Raw genomic sequence first — 17,614 nt, 5'->3', positions numbered from 1 at the left:
GGGTGGAACACAAAATTCCTAGAAATGGCATAAAGCAGGTAGAGTGACAATGAAATGGGGATGCCATATTAGAAAAATGCAGCATTCACAAAATGAGAACAGCACAGTAGAACTGAAGGGTTACACAGAAATCCATTCAAAAGACAATACCATATAAATATTTAAACGAATCGAAACCCATTTCTCTACAATTTAAACCTTTTCGGTCTTAAAAAGTGAAAATTACCTTTCATGCAATGTGTAATAGCTCTAAGTAAATGAAAACGAATCGTTTGGGAGTCGTTGAGCAAATAAGGTAAAAATAAATGGATATTATAAGAAGATGAAAGTGTTTTTTGACCTTGCATGCATGTCAGTCTGTTGTTGGGGACTCCCAAATCCAAAATGTAGCAACTCATAATGTAATAACTGCACATAATGTTACAAGTATTACATTATTATTTAATTAAAATGTTCATAATGTGATAATTTTCTCAAAACATAAGAAAATCTTGAGCTCATAGTATAATAATAATAATTCTTAAATGTAATATTTTTTTTTACATAATGTAATAGGTTATTGTATGAGAAATGTATTACATTATGAACACACTGTGGCAACTTATAATGTAATAACAGTTCATAAGGTAATACCAGAACATAATTTGAAACAATTATTATTATGTTTACAATATCATAATTATCTTTCAATATAATACATCTGAGCACAAAATGATCATAGTTTGATTAAAAGAAAATTAGGCTTATTAGGCTACACTGTGAACTTACTAATTTTGTGACTATGATATGCTTCATTTTTGAGATATAGGCGTGGTTTCACAGACAGGGCTTAGACTAAGCCAGGATTAGGCCATAGTTCAATTAGGACATTTAAGTAATTTTTATAAATGTGCATACAGAAAAATTACATTAAGTAAAAACATTACTGCTGTGCATTTTGAGACAAAATAAATGCATTGATTTATCTTAAGATCAGCCAGAGCAAGTTTCTTTCAGTTGAAACAGCTCAGACATAGATTTAAATGGTTGTTATAAAAACTTCTTTATATTGTACACAAATGAATAGGCCTAATGTGTTTATAGTTTTGGTGATATGATCAGTTTATCATGCCACGCATAGTTTAGGGAGCTAATCACTCTCAAAAAAAAAACAACAAACAAAAAAAAACAGGAGCACCCTTATTTGAAACTGTAATGATAACATATTTGGAAAACTCTTCTGTGCATATTTACATTGGCGCTCTGGAGAGCATCAGATGTTTCTATTTACAAGGTTTGCAGCATTGAACAGGGTTCTCTCTCTCTCTCTCTCTCTCTCTCTCTCTCTCTCTCTCATAGGCTAAATAACAGCACAAATATTTTAACTGCCCCTTATACTGTGCTGCTTATACTTTATAATAAGTATAAATATATAATTATGAAAAAGTAATTTTTTTTGGTCAGTTTATAATGTAATATTTCTCATAATGTAATAATTGTTACATTATAAGCTCAATATTTTATTACACTTTGAGAAAATTATTACATTATGAAAATGTTATTACAATAATAATGTACTACTTATTACATTATGTGGAGTTTTTACATTATGTGCAGTTATTACATTAAGGGTTACTACATAATGAGGCACTTTAAAGGTAATGTATGCAGGATTGACACCGAGTGGTTGAACTAGGACTTGGAGTCCAAAATCAAAATATCCTCAGACTTGATGCACACACAGGTAGATTGACGATTGGCAACCCAGGCTGACAGAATACAATTGAGTAAACTGGAAGTGGGTGGATTTCATGTTTCTTAAATATCTGCAAACATATTGTGGTATTTTTATGCTTTATAGAGTCAAAATCTTACATACAGCACCTTTAAAGAAATACACTTTAAATCCTGATCTTTACACTATATGTCTGAAAATAAACTTGCTTTTGTTGTTAAAAACTCAAGTATTATTATTATTATTATTAGTCTAATATTATTATAGTATTATTTTATAATAAAGTATAAAATAAAAAACATTTTCTAGCAAAATAAATGGCACATTTAGAAAATTATTTATTTTAGTTTGTATTAATATTTTGAAAGAGCTATTTTTATACTTTGTTTTTAATTGTTTATTTTTTGTTAAAGTTTTAGTTATTTTATGTGGTTTTTTTTATAAAAAAAAAAAAGATTTTATTTTTTATTTTATTATTCCTTTTATTTATTGCCATAGCAATTGTAGTGCTTCAACCTAGCAACTGACTGAAATAAGTTTAGTCCCCCCCCCCCCATCTAATATATTTTAGATTAATTTCAATTAAGAAAAACATGTTTTTAATAGTTTGAGCTTAACCCTGAATCAGACACTTAAATTACACTGAATTAATTATAACGATTATGTCACGATTATTAGATGGAGTGCCCATGAACTTCATTAGAGGGCACTCCACTCAGGACCATTCCACCCATCAACCACCAGATGTCACTTGGACACTAGCACCTCTCATACTGTTGCACCACACCCGAACTACATTACCCATGAGTCACTGCATCACAATCACCCTGCCACACCTGCACCTCATTCATCAGCCAATTTCCTTGCCACACCTGCACCTCATTTACACACACACATAAAAGCAGCACATTCACTCTCACTCACTGCGAAGTCTTGTTTAGCCAGTCTGACATTGCCGAGCGTTTTCCCTGTGTTTATTATTCCTGTGTTTATTATTCCTGTGTTTATTATTCCTGTGTTTATTATTCCTGTGTTTATTATTCCTGTGTTTATTATTCCTGTGTTTATTATTCCTGTGTTTATTATTCCTGTGTTTATTATTCCTGTGTTTATTATTCCTGTGTTTATTATTCCTGTGTTTTGACCTTTGGACTGTTTATTCCGACTCTGATTCTCCGCTGCCTGTCTCGATCCCTGCTTGTTTCTGATTACGATTCTGGTTATCCCTGACACACCTGACGCCATTCCTGATCTCTGCCTGTATGACCATTCTGTTTAATAAATGCTGCATATGGATCCGAACGCCTCCGACTCCTTGTTACAGAAGACTTCGCCAAACCAGGATCCAGCAGCTTTAAGGAGTAAATCCAGGTCAGCCATGAATCCAGTAAGCCAACTTATGCGTTTACGTCAGGGAATTAGGCCCATCGAGGACTATGTGAAGAACTTTGAGTTTGCCCATTTATCTATCATGGACGAGATGTGCCTGATGATATTTTTTCGTGGTGGCCTATCTGAGCCGCTTGGCTCACTCATGCCTTTGCATGATCCTCACTGGACTCTGCAGTATTATATTGATCTGGCACTCCAACTGAGCAGCTCTGCATATACTGTGGGTGTTGTGGAGGAGGAACACAGCACTTTTGCAGTATCCACCACTCCTGAGCCTTGTCCTGTTATGGCCGCCAGCCCAGCGCCTCTGCACAAGATGGCCACCAGCCCAGAGCCTCTGCACAAGATGGCCGCCAGCCCAGAGCCTCTGCACAAGATGGCCGCCAGCCCAGCGCCACTGCACAAGATGGCCGTCAGCCCAGCGCCACTGCACAAGATGGCCGCCAGCCCAGCGCCACTGCACAAGATGGCCGCCAGCCCAGCGCCGCTGCACAAGATGGCCGCCAGCCCAGCGCCGCTGCACAAGATGGCCGCCAGCCCAACACCGCTGCACAAGATGGCTGCCTCAGTTGAATTTCCAGAGTCAAGTCAGGTCCCCGTCGACTTTCCAGAGTCAGGTCAAGTCTCCACTGACCGTCCAGAACAAGAGTCCAATCAGGTCACTGTTGACCATCCAGAGTCAGGTCAAGTCTTCGCTGACCTTCCAGAGTCAGGGTTAGTTCCTGTTGGCCTTCCAGAGTCGAGTCAGTTGACCGTTGAATTTTCAGAGTCGAGTCAGGTTCCAGTGAACTCTCGAGAGTCGAGTCAGGTTCCAGTGAACTCTCGAGAGTCGAGTCAGGTTCCAGTGAACTCTCGAGAGTCGAGTCAGGTTCCAGTGAACTCTCGAGAGTCGAGTCAGGTTCCAGTGAACTCTCGAGAGTCGAGTCAGGTTCCAGTGAACTCTCGAGAGCCGAGTCAGGTTCCAGTTGAACTCTCGAGAGCCAGGGCAAGTCACCGTTGATCTTCATGAGCAAGGGCAAGTCACCGTTGATCCTCAGGAACCAAGTCACAGTTGATCCTCAGGAACCAAGTCAATTCACCAACGATCTTCATGGGCACAGTCAAGTCACCAACGATCTTCATGAGCAAAGTCAAGTCACCAACGATCTTCATGAGCAAAGTCAAGTCACCAACGATCTTCATGAGCAAAGTCAAGTCACAGTTGATCCTCAGGAACCAAGTCAAGTCACCAACGATCTTCATGGGCACAGTCAAGTCACAGCTGATCTTCATGAACCCAATCAAATCACCACAGATCTACCAGAGCCTCGTCACATCTCAGCCGAACTCCCAGAGCCTCGTCACATCTCAGAGCTCTCGTCCTATCCTGTCACGGCCAGGGAGGCCGTCAGTGAGCTCTCATTCATTCTGGTCTGGGCTATGGAGACCATCCACCAACTCTCTGTCTGTCCTGTCATGGTCACGGAGGTCCTCCATGAACTAACCGCCTGCCCTGTAATGGCCAAGGAGGCCAGCTACCATCTCATCACGGCCACGGAGGCCGCTATTAACCTGTCAATGTTCTCTGTTTCAGTCCCACCTGAGCAGACTTGCGGTCCGGTGCCATCGACTCCACTGTGTGGGTCCTCTGCTCCGCCCTGGTGGGCTTCTGTCCCGTCTGCTCGGCTGTGGTGGTCCTCTGCTCCGCCCTGGTGGGCTTCTGTCCCGTCTGCTCGGCTGTGGTGGTCCTCTGCTCCGCCCTGGTGGGCTTCTGTCCCGTCTGCTCGGCTGTGGTGGTCCTCTGCACCGCCCTGGTGGGCTTCTGTCCCGTCTGCTCTGCTGTGGTGGTCCTCTGCACCGCCCTGGTGGGCTTCTGTCCCGTCTTCTCAGCTCTGGTGGTCCTCTACTCCTCCCTGGTGGGCTCCAGCTCCACCTGCTCCACTCTGGTGGGCTGCCACGCCACCTGCTCTGCCTTGGTGGACCCTTGTTCCAGATTTAGGCCCAAGGCGGGCTCCCGTTCCCGAGTTAAGCCCACGGCGGGCCCCTGTTTCCTATGCCAGGCCCAGGAGGGGCTCCTGTTTTCCTGAGTTAGGCCCAGGAAGGGCTCCAGTTCCACCTGCTCTGCCCCAGTCCACTGCACTTCCTCATGGACCTGGCCCTCCATCCCTCCCCCTGTTCCGCCTCCGCTCCACCGCCCTCCTAGATTGTTTTGAGCGTCTGGAAGCCGCTCCTTTGGGGGTGGGCTATGTCACTATTATTAGATGGAGTGCCCATGAACTTCATTAGAGGGCACTCCACTCAGGACCATTCCACCCATCAACCACCAGATGTCACTTGGACACTAGCACCTCTCATACTGTTGCACCACACCCGAACTACATTACCCATGAGTCACTGCATCACAATCACCCTGCCACACCTGCACCTCATTCATCAGCCAATTTCCTTGCCACACCTGCACCTCATTTACACACACACATAAAAGCAGCACATTCACTCTCACTCACTGCGAAGTCTTGTTTAGCCAGTCTGACATTGCCGAGCGTTTTCCCTGTGTTTATTATTCCTGTGTTTTGACCTTTGGACTGTTTATTCCGACTCTGATTCTCCGCTGCCTGTCTTGATCCCTGCTTGTTTCTGATTACGATTCTGGTTATCCCTGACACACCTGACGCCATTCCTGATCTCTGCCTGTATGACCATTCTGTTTAATAAATGCTGCATATGGATCCGAACGCCTCCGACTCCTTGTTACAGTTTGAAGCTATAGTTTTTAAAAAAAAAAAAAAAAAAAACAGACTGTTTAACCCAACCTTCTGGGCAGTAACCCAACTGCTGGGTCAAAACTACCAAGTCCATGGGTTTGTCCATGTTTTACCCAGCGCTGGGTTGTTGACATATACACTGAATATTTTTTTCACTTTGGTTCACCTGTTTTCTAAATACTTTCTTGGTATCAACAATGGATAAATCAGACAGTGACTAACGCAGTGTTGTTGGTGGAAGGATGCTATTGAGGACACGGGAAATAAAAACTAGAGACACCAATCGAAAAACCATTTGCTTGAAACATTTCAAGAGTAAACTGAAGAAACACTATATTTCCTAATAAGGTGTTAGCATGACACACAACATCTGCATCAAACCAAAGCAGTGAAGTACATTCAACCTCATGTTCACTTTATAATGAAATTGAAATTAAACTAAAAATATAAATTCAAACTAAATCAAACCTAACAACCAACATAATGGCACATATAGGGACATGATTTCAGCTCAATGACTCCTGACGCGTGTTGCAGGGACTAAAGACCATCAGTGCCTTTGGAAATAAATCCTCTGCAGAGATGAGAGCATGTCAGGAAGCAGCAGTCAGAGCAGATAATCATGTGATCACCGGGTCGGAGGACAAGGTTCGGAGGACCCTAAAGCGAGTGAACGTCAGGAAAGCAGCCGGACCGGATGGGTTTTTTGGCCGTGTTCTGAGGTCCTGCGCTGATCAGCTCGCAGGTTTGTATACATCCATCTTTAATGAGTCTCTTGCTTCCTCATCCCTGTGCCTAAGAACAATAAACCCTCTTGTCTGAATGACTATCGTCCAGTTGTCCTCACATCAATAGTCATGAAGGTCTTTGAGGGACTGGTTAAAAACTACATTTGTTCCTCCATCCCAGATACTTTGGACCCTCTTCAGTTTGCCCCAATAGATCCACTGATGATGCCATCTCTCACATCCTGCACTCTTCTCTCACACACATTGACAGCAATAACAGGAACTATATAAGGCTGCTATTTATCGACTATAGCTCAGCTTTCAATACTATAGTCCCCATCTAGCTTGCTTCTAAACACTTCACTCTCCAACTGGATTCTTGATTTCCTCACTGGAAGACCTCAAGTGGTGAAACTAGGCCAGTACACCTCCAGCTCCATCACCCTGAACGTAGGAGCCCCACAGGGCTGTGTCCCGTATCCCCTGCTCTACTCTCTTTACACACATGACTGCGTGTCTTCGCACAGCTGCACATCTATAATCAAATGGTGGTTCTGGGCCTAACTCACAAAAAAAATGAGACCACATTCTTGGATGAGGTAGAGAAACTCACATCATGCTGCCAGGACAATTGTCTCTCTCTGAATGTGAGTAAAACTAAAGAGCTGATTGTGGACTTCAGGAAGAGACAGCAGCAGCCCTATACTCCTCTTATGATCAGCGGGACCCCTGTGGAGAGGATGAACAGCTTCAAGTACCTTGGTGTAAACATCTCAGAGGACCTGACTTGGACTACTCACATTCATACACAGGTTAATAAAGCCAGGACTGTACCATCTGCGACAGCTGAGAAAATTCAGGGTGTCACCAGCAATCCTGAAAACTTTCTATTCAGAGGCCATGGAAAGTGTATTGACTTAGTGTATCTCAGTGTGGTATGGGAACAGCTACAGTCAAGACTGCAAAGCCCTGCAGAGAGTTGTGCGCTTAGCTGAGCGCATCTCCGGGTCTGCTCTCCCCTCTCTGCAGGACATCTACCTCAAATGCTGCAAAAGCAGAGCTGTTAAAATCATCAAGGACTCCATCCACCCCAGCAAACATCTTTTCATTTGCTGCCATCTGGTAAGCCTGATGGCAAAAAACTGAGAGACTCAGGAGTTTCTTCCCCAGGCACTCAGGCTCCAAAACTCAAAACCAGCCTCTTAACATCTACATGTCTCCACTTAATATTCATTTAATGAGTAATATATTCATCATTCTCTACCTCACATTGACATACTGACAGTGTCAACCTGTTTGCACATTCACCTCTTGCACATTCCTGTGTATCTTAATATTTAAGACTACAGTATACTTTCATGCACATTCTGCTCTATGCTATATTTAATTCTATATATAATTTAATATATATTTTGTTCTTATATTTTTATTGTTTACTTTTATTTAATTCTTTCATACATATATGCGTGTATTTTTCATCCGTATTCTTTAATAATTGCACCGTCGATGGAGCGGACCTGACTCACATTTCACTGCTGGTTATATAGGCTCCACATATATACGTGCGTAACGAATAAAAATCTTGAATCTTGAATCATGATATTGAATCTGCATAGTATGAACTTCCTTAGTGTATATTCGTTCTGTTTTACTTTCCTAAATTGTTGTACTAGAAATAAAAAAAGAACTGCAATGCATTGTGATTCTGAGAAAAATTATCTTGAACTCATTATCATTAACATGTTAGTACTTTACACAGCGCTGGTCAGAATGAGCCAATCAATTATTAATAGGTAATAAAGTCATTTAATAGATGTATTGCTGTGGCGGGTTTCAATTTAAATAACATTTGACATATTATAGCCTTTTAGCATACAATTCTCCTCTAGATGGCAAAAAAAGTTTGAAGGTGACACAAATGTGGTTGAACAACAGAGGATTCAAGCGCCCACAAGAGGAGATACAGCGTTGGGCGTTTGCTCGGCAATGCTGCCATCTACTGCATGGAGAGGGAAGTGTTAGAACACGGATTACCGTCTCCAGCAATAAAACAATGGGAAAACATCTATTCGTTTAGATAGGATACAAATATGTTCATTATCTAACAATCTCAACAACTATGAAAATAACAATCCACAAAATGTATGTGGACAAATAACAGATAGCCTATAACTGTCTAAGTTGCATAAACCAGAACCAGAAATATTAAGATGGAAGGAGATGTGGAAAATTACACCAAACCTCGGAATTAAAACAAAAGAAAGCAAATAGTTTAAATGAATGAATAAATAAATAGGCTAAACTTTTAAAATAGCAGTGGTGGTAGATTTATTATTATTATTATTATTATTATTATTATACAAAACAAAGGTTAAACAAAACATTCATCACAAAACAGTTATTATTATTAATACTAAATATTTGAGAATAAATGGCAGAGAGCATGGGTGTAGGGGTTTGCAGCAGCATGTGTGTATGTAGTGGTAGTCCAAACGCTTATTACATGCTTTTCTTGCAGCTGGGTAAATATTGACGCTGGTTACCTGCCTACATAGAGGCTCTCAGCTCATCTGAGAGAGAGAAAGACCCCCTGGATGCCGCAGACTGAAAAAAATTAAAAAGCGATTATATATTAGCTATATTTAACAAAAAATGTTTTTTCTAAAATGTAAAAAAAAAAAAAAAAAAAAAATAACACACTTGTAGAAAATATATTTACTTTTGAAACATATTTTAGCATTTATATATATATATATATATATATATATATATATAAATTGTTGTTTTGTTTTAAAAAATAGGCTATATTTGATTTTTTTATTTATTTAAATATATATTGTAATTTATTTTATTTTTATTTATTTTTGTTGCATGGCAATATATTGCTTATAGTTTATGTTAACCAATGCATTAACTCAGTGGTTCCCAACCCTATGGTCCCTGCTCCTGGAGGGCCCCGAACACTGCACATTTTGCATGTCTCCTTTCTCTGACACACCAATTCCAAGTCTTGACTTGGAGTCTCTACTAATGAGCTGATGACCTGAATTAGGTGTGTTTGATTAAGGAGATGCACTGGTGTGCCTCCAGGACAAGGGTTGGGAGCCATTGCATTAACTTATATTAACAAATAAGACATAAAGTGTTACCGGAAATACAAATAGCACAGGGCTTCACTAGTTTAGATGATTCCAGGTAAAGAGCTCACAACACTTTTATTGAAATAGGTGGCTTTCCATTCCTGAAAATAAACTGATTTTAGTGCATAGGGCACCTTAAGCTCAATAAAAGAGCAAATGTCTCCTCCTGCCAAGAAATATCACGAGTTGAGTGGTTGCATGACTTGTAATACAAAGCTTACCGTTTTAAACCCTGGGCCGAGGCCTGCGTTTACTCACGCGGGACAGGGAAACGGCCAGTGCCCGGTTGTTGCTCTTGGACGTCTTGACGTCTCCAGCTCTGTAAACCCATATGCTCTAATGACTTCCAGCAACTTTATCTGTGCGGGATCTTCTGTGAAAGCGCAGGGGGTCGGATATCTTCGCTCCATCCCAGTTTATGGCACTTTTACAGAACAGGAGTTATATGTGAACGCGAAGACCTTTGCAAACTGATACTTTTCCCTCACAAACAGTCAGTCAATATGGATGGAAACACACTTGTAGAGTTCTGAAAGCACTCTTGTCTAAAGAGCGCAGGTGCAGCAATAAAGAAGAGAGAGAGGAAGATGGAGTCAGGAACGATGCTGTCGTTTCCAATTAAACATTCTTCTCTGTTTCGTGTCATGAATAACCACACATTTTATCCAGTGAAATACAAGAGAAACATTTTCATGCGGACAGTGGATGGTTAGATTTATACAAGTCCTTAAAAAAACACCAAAAGCGGTCCATACAACTCGTGCGCTATATTCCAAATGTTATAGTATTTCCCCCCTCTGTTAAAGCTTTCGAATCTCATTTATAGTCATATCAATCCCATCTACATTGTCTAATTAAAACCTAAAGGCTTACTTTGTAATTGAACTTAAGCATGATTGATATTTTAAACTTCTGTTATGCTTCTTTGCTCTTTTCCTGTTTAACAGTATAACTCCACTTTCTAGAAAAGAACAGCATTAAATGTTCATGTACAAATGCTGAAGTATCACACATTGCTCTGCAATCTTTTCGTATGAAACTTTCTGGAGTGTGATTTAGTCTACATAGTCATAGACTAATTGACTTCAAATTGTGTTGGGTGAAATATAAGGAATCATTTTCAATGTTACAATGTTAGGCCTTAATAAATTTGCATTGAATTATTTATGACTTGCTTTGATCCATAGCGAAATCATAATTTTGAATAATGTTACGCATTTATTAATTTCCAGAGCGTCTCTCCATCTTCGTTTTCTGTTTTCATTGCATTGACTTGTGCAAAAACGGTGCTAATTTAAACACAGACATATCCAAATGCCGATATCGCTGTTCAATTAGAGGAACAGTTTTCAGATAATAAATGCTCGGTAATAAATCTTTCAAATTATATGCCAAGACTAATGAAAAATTAAACAGTAAAAACACTAAAGGTAATTCACTCAAAATTAAAACACAATGCATTGTTTTATTCTCTGAAATTACAAACGCTAGGAGTCGCCAATGTCACAGAGATCAATTTCATTAACACTTTAAACTGTGTGTGGCCTTATGAAAGCTGATACATGCTGCCAAATATTACAAAAACACCAGACTGGGTTTTAAAAAGGAATTATAATGTATTTTGTGCAGTTGTTGTGTAATATACCTCATCTTAAAATAATATGACTATTATAATGTTTTCATAGAATTGAGAACAGTCATAGGCTAAAGCTGATGGCTGATGCTTTAATGTAGCAAGTATCATTTTGGGATCTATTAATGCAAAAAGGCAAAAAATCGTAATGCAAAATATTATTATTATTATTATTATTGTCTTTTATTTTTAAAGATTTTATGATAAAATATTTTTTTTCCATGTTATCATAGTTTGGTGCTCTGAACACATATCCAACTGAATTTAAGGAACATCAGCCGTAGGTAAAGCACACTATACCCTTGATCTTCCCTCAGCATCTCTGTCTGTGTCTCTCTTTAGGGTTTAAGGGCTTTAGTCTAATAGCTCCATTAGCTATAGCCAGTGGCATTAAGTAGCATAAGAGCACTGACTGCTTTAACCATCAAAAACACACATGCTTTACTAACGGTGCTTTCTTTCTTTCTTTCTTTCTTTCTTTCTTTCTTTCTTTCTTTCTTTCTTTCTTTCTTTCTTTCTTTCTTTCTTTCTTTCTTTCTTTCTTTCAATATCAGAAAAAAGCAATACTGAGCAAAATTATCATTGTTTTTAGTGCAAAAATAGCCTCTACTAATATTACAATTGCACCCCAAAGATAAAATTATAAGATGTGCTCACCCTCCAAAAATCAAGCTACTCAATGATACACACATGCTTTCGGTTCAGTAAAGATCCATCTGTGGTGAGCAACAGTAACACACCATTTAACAACTCGTGCTTTGTTTTATCCATTGTTTGCTTCTTCTGTCCACTCTTCCCTTTTGAAAATGAAAGCCTCTGGCTGTTAACCATTTTCTCTGTCTGGAGCACAAAACAGTGGAGATTCGTTCAAATGTGACAAATCAGCCTGTGTCTCATTTTGTAAGCCATCTTGAATGCATTTTGAGCCACAATGCATTATGGGATCACATTTACCATAAAGAATAGGCCTATATGTGATGCTGCCTTAAAATTTGACAGCAAAGTCATCTATTGTGCTTATAAAGCTTTAAAATCCTGCATTAAGTCAGCAGCTGACTAGATTCTAGTGAGCTGGTATCTTCATGAAAAGGATCTGTTTTATAACACAGAAAACACATAAAGCATATGTAAGCAGTACAAAGAGACTTAGCTTTAATTCAAAAACAAATTTTTTTTTATTCGTGACCAATGCCTGTTTTTAGAGCGTTTCATTCAAGTCCAAAATTTCACTTAGTTTTCAGTGCAGCTCAAAAGCAGTTTGGCTAATGAGGCCTGATATGAAACAACAGACTGCGTTGTGGGCCATTAGAGCACGCTCACGCGCACTGCAAATGAGACGGGATGCCAGGAAGACTTTCCTAGGAGAGTCTCGGATGAAAGCAAAGTTCTGTGGAGGATCTTCAGCAGAGACGATCAAAGAATAGACATAGACACACACACACACACACACACACACACAAGCGGTGGGTTTGGTGAGGTAATCTGGAGCATTAACACGTTTGAAACGTTCCCTGTGATCCACCTCCGCTCTGTCATCTCTGAGGAAAACCCCCTCATCAACATGACTCTTTCTTTCCAGGCTTAAAAAAAGAGTGCGAGCTTTGTTTCTCTTCTCCTTCCCTGTGTTTTATCTTGGTAATTATGTCTAAATGTGAATGCTGTTGAGAAGAGATGGCTCTGTTTCAGCCTCGGGGGAGCAGATGTGAAGGTGTTCGATTTCTGAGATTGTTAAACATATATATACACGGACACACACTGCTGACTAATCCTGTAGGAAATAAAATGACAAATGATGTCTTTTAAACATTACACTCATTTTTCTTAATTAATGGGGATCAGTGGGAACAAAGACCCCATTAACTTCAGAAGATATCAGAGCAATGTCTCAAACTGTGCTTAGTCAGTTAGAGATTACAAATTGAACACAAAACTCTTTGCAAAAACAAATGTCAAGTTATGCAACACACATTAATTTCATAGCTCACTTATTTCAGTTGCATCAATTAGTTTTCTCTCCAAATGAATAGTGTTGCAGTGATGATGTATTTTTGTAGGCCACACCAGAAGTTAGCATGACCCTGGTTTCCTTGACAAAAACCAAATGGTATTTTCCACTGGCTTTTGTATCATTGCAGAAAATACTGATGTGTATTATGTAGCTAATGGAATAAAATATGAAAATGTCTTGTGTTAACCACTGAGCTTATTTCAGACATTTAACCAAAAAACCCATAAAACAACAAGAACAAAATGTTAAATTGAGAGGATGATGAGATGGACGTTACCTCGTTTTCAGGTTTTGGCCTACAAAAGTACCTCCCTTTGCAGCACATTATTTTTTTAGATTTTTTTTTCATTGCATTCTGAACCATTTATTCAATCAATTCATTCAAAATGTCTAGCGAGTGACTGTCTTTACGAGTGAATCACGATGATCATTCACTTACCGATTAGCTTATTCATGGAAGAGCGGGTCATTGAATCATTTACTCATATGATTCATTCAAAAACGTGAATCCAATCAGAAATTAAACACTGTTTGGTTATACTTTGCCATTTGTTAAATATTTTTTGTTGGAGTCAGAAAAATAGACAAAACAACTGGGAATATTATGTTTAATATTATCTTTTGAACTATTGTAGGCTACCTATAAAAGCAATATTACACTCGCAATCATGTTTTTGTGTGTGTGTTTTTTTTAAATTATGAGTAACTACCACTGAATAACACAACTCTTGCTGGTATGATATTGCTTGATTATTAACTAGACCTACTTCAAATATATTTTCAGGGTATTTTTCCATGAATGTCAAAACAAATGTGCTCCGAATTACCTTCCAGTCCCTGAGTCACGACTCCCAGAACAGAGGAGTGAAGAGTGAAGATCAGACCCCCAGCAGACTGTATGTCATTGCTGACTTATTTTAATGTTATAATTACCATAATCGCTCTCTCTCTGACAAATACACACATTCACACACACGCATTCACACACAGTCTGCTGTGCTCACTGTTACTCTACACCATTTCAAAGACAGCCTGAGGAACATGATTAAAGATGCTGCTTTATTCCACACAGATTGAGGTGAAATTACAGAGCAACCTTCTAAATACAATGTATCTATCCATCCATCCATCCATCCATCATCTAGCATACTATTGTTCTAGCTATTATTCTTTCATTTTTTTAATGAATCTTTTTAGCTATATTTCTATCTATGGCTTTATCGTTAGATCTATAAATCTAAACTGGCTGCTTTTAGAAGGAAACAAATTAAATGTCATCACAAGCATTTCCCAGATCTTCATGAGGAGGGTTGTTCCCGTGGACTGTGTCTACAGGGAGATGGGCTGATGGGGGAATGAGGGGGTGTGAGAGGGTTTAACCCCCCCCCCCCCCCCCCCAGCCTCTGTTTCTCCCAAAATCAGTTAATGAGCCAAGATGCCTTATAAAATACAATCTCAAGCCCTGCGTGCACCTCCTCCTGATTTCCCGGGTTTTGCAGGAAACAATATCTATTCTTGTTGGAGTTTGATTGCATGTCATTTTTATGTGAGAAAACCAGCCTGCTGCATCAGTTCTCATGATGCATTGTGGGAATGGGGCCTCTTTTTTTGCTTTTAGCCTTGAAGGTGGACATTAATATTTGTTTGATTGTTACACAAGCAGATGAGTGTAAAATCTGATAGAAATTATAATATATATAATATTTTCTTCTTCTTCTTATTTTTTTTTGTGAGGTACAATAGTGAGGTATATTGTTTTATCTTTATATTTTGAATGTAAAACAAAATAAACATGTTATTTATTTATAATAAATAATTTAGCCTATGTAATAAATAAATCATTCTTTATAAAAAATAAACACAAATAAGTTAATAGTTGACAAACAGTATTACAGTTTTTCTCAGTCGCTTTGGTACGTTTCTCGAATCAAACTCACAATTTGCAAAACAGTACGTGCATTTCTCAAAACAACTCGTACAAATAGCAAATCACCATGGATTACCTGCAAAAGCCAGTCTCCTGCTCAAAATCCTTAGTTAATCGCTCAAAAATAAATATCTGTGTCAATGAACATGTCAGTGCCATCGAATGACAAGTCCTTGTGTCATAGTTTACGGATAAGACAGTCAAATCGCTTAGTCATGTTGTCAATATAACAGTGTACTCTGGAGAGATGTTCTGATGTAAACTATGGCAACATTTTGGATGACAGTTACTGTATTGAACAGTATGCCATATGCTTATGTATGCCATATATCCATTTCAAAAGTAGAAATTTACACATTACTGTATGTGGGATATTGATTGAAAGAGACTGGATAGAATTCCCAGTTACACTTTTACTAGTGGTCTGTCCCAAAAAATTATAATACTGTAAAAAAAAACAATGTCACTGTGATATAGAAATGGAAAAACAAATATGGGCACAAAGATGAAAATAAGTCCATTTTCAGAATGTGTAACTCTTGTGTTGTCCTCTGTCTATACAGTACAAGCTTTCTAACTGAAGATTCATGAGATGAACCTTTGAGCAATTTCAGAGAAATGGTTTATCATTGGTTTATCATCTACATTCTCCTCATTAGTAAATATTCACTTGCACAATTCATGCCAAATTGACAAAAAGTCTAATAATAATGTGTAAAAAAAAGTGTGCTTGGCAGTTTATGACAACTAGATTAACCATTTTGCATTTAATGACTTATACGATGAACTAAAGACCCGATGTTTTGGGGGGTAAGACTATTGCACAGAAAACGATATAATAAATTTTGATAAACATGACATTAGCAACTGATAATGTAGGAAACAACAGAGAATTGTACATAATCATTTGCATGGATGTACCAAAGCATTTTCAACTTGTTCAAAGAAATGAGAAACTGCTTTTTTGATGTGCACAAGTGACACAATGATGTGAGAATTGAACAGGTAGTTTTGAGAATTTCAATTCTGATCTGAGAAATGTACCAAAGTGACTGAGAAAAACTGTAATTAGACAAACAGATACAAAGTTAGATAGTTTAGTCTTGGAAGAATTGATGTTTGAATGATTGGAGATTGATTGAATTATTGTAACTTCTGATCAAAGACTTCTCTGGTGTCTGGCTAAATCTGAGCACAGCACAGACATTATGTAATATTATATAACATGTATATTTTTACAAAGAGAAAAATCTGACGAGCTGGAGACTACAGCAAAGTCTCTGTTTGGTTTGAGTTTTGATGAGATGTTAATGATTGTACTTTTCCCCATTACTTAAAATCAGACGAAGTCATCTTTGGTCTTTGTCCCCTCCTGAGTGGGAATGTGAGAATAATCATCAGTTTTTGGTCCCTGTGGTCTCTGTTTCACGATCTCTGTGTGGGAATCGTGATTTTGGACACAGTTTCTCTTTCCCATCCCAGTCTGTTTTTCTCCGGTTCAGTTAAAAAATAGTCCCGCGCTCACTGGCTCCCGAGGCAAACCGGTTCCAGCCCGCTTCTTCCCTCTTCTCACGGAGGCTGGGAAGAGAGAGGTCAGTACAGCTGTAATGGCTTTCGTATGGATGCAGGTACCAAAGGGCTCGCTCATGACCCAGGAAGTGGTTTCCATGAGAAACCAAAACTGCTTTTCACAGTCCCTTATTTTTCCAAAATATATCAGCTCTTGTTTGTCTTTGTACGACTTTTTTTCTTTCATGTGTTTTAAACCATGTGGAGCTGTCTTCCCACAGCCACAGTTAATAAAGATGAAGTTGTTGTTCAAAATACATAAATTCAACCCTGATTAAGTTTTTTCTTTTATTGTTTTTGAGGGAAGTCTCTAATGCTCAATAAAGCTGAATTTATTTGATCTAAAACACTGTTAAAATAGTCATATTGTGACATATTATTACAATTTAAGATAATGGTTTTCTTATTGTATATATGTTTTAATATGTAATTTATTAATGTGATGCAAAGCTGTCTTCAGTGTTACATGATCCTTCAGAAATTATTTTACAATTTTTCTCAGTCACTTTGGTGCATTTCTCAAATCAGAAATCAAATTCTCAAAATTACTTGTACAACCTCCACATCATCTAGTCATTTATACACATCACAAAACCAGATTCTCATTCTTTTGAACAAGTTGCGATAGCTTTTGTACATTCATGCAATTGATCATGCACATTTATCTGCGGTTCCTACATTATCAGCTGCTAATGTCATGTTGCTCAAAACGTATTCTATAGTTTTCTGTGCAATAGTCTTAGTCTGAGAAATGCACTT

Source organism: Carassius carassius, chromosome 14 (genome assembly GCF_963082965.1).
Source record: "Carassius carassius chromosome 14, fCarCar2.1, whole genome shotgun sequence".
NCBI lineage: Eukaryota > Metazoa > Chordata > Actinopteri > Cypriniformes > Cyprinidae > Carassius > Carassius carassius.
The sequence above is the reverse complement of the archived record's forward strand: the minus strand, read 5'-3'. Positions refer to the sequence as shown.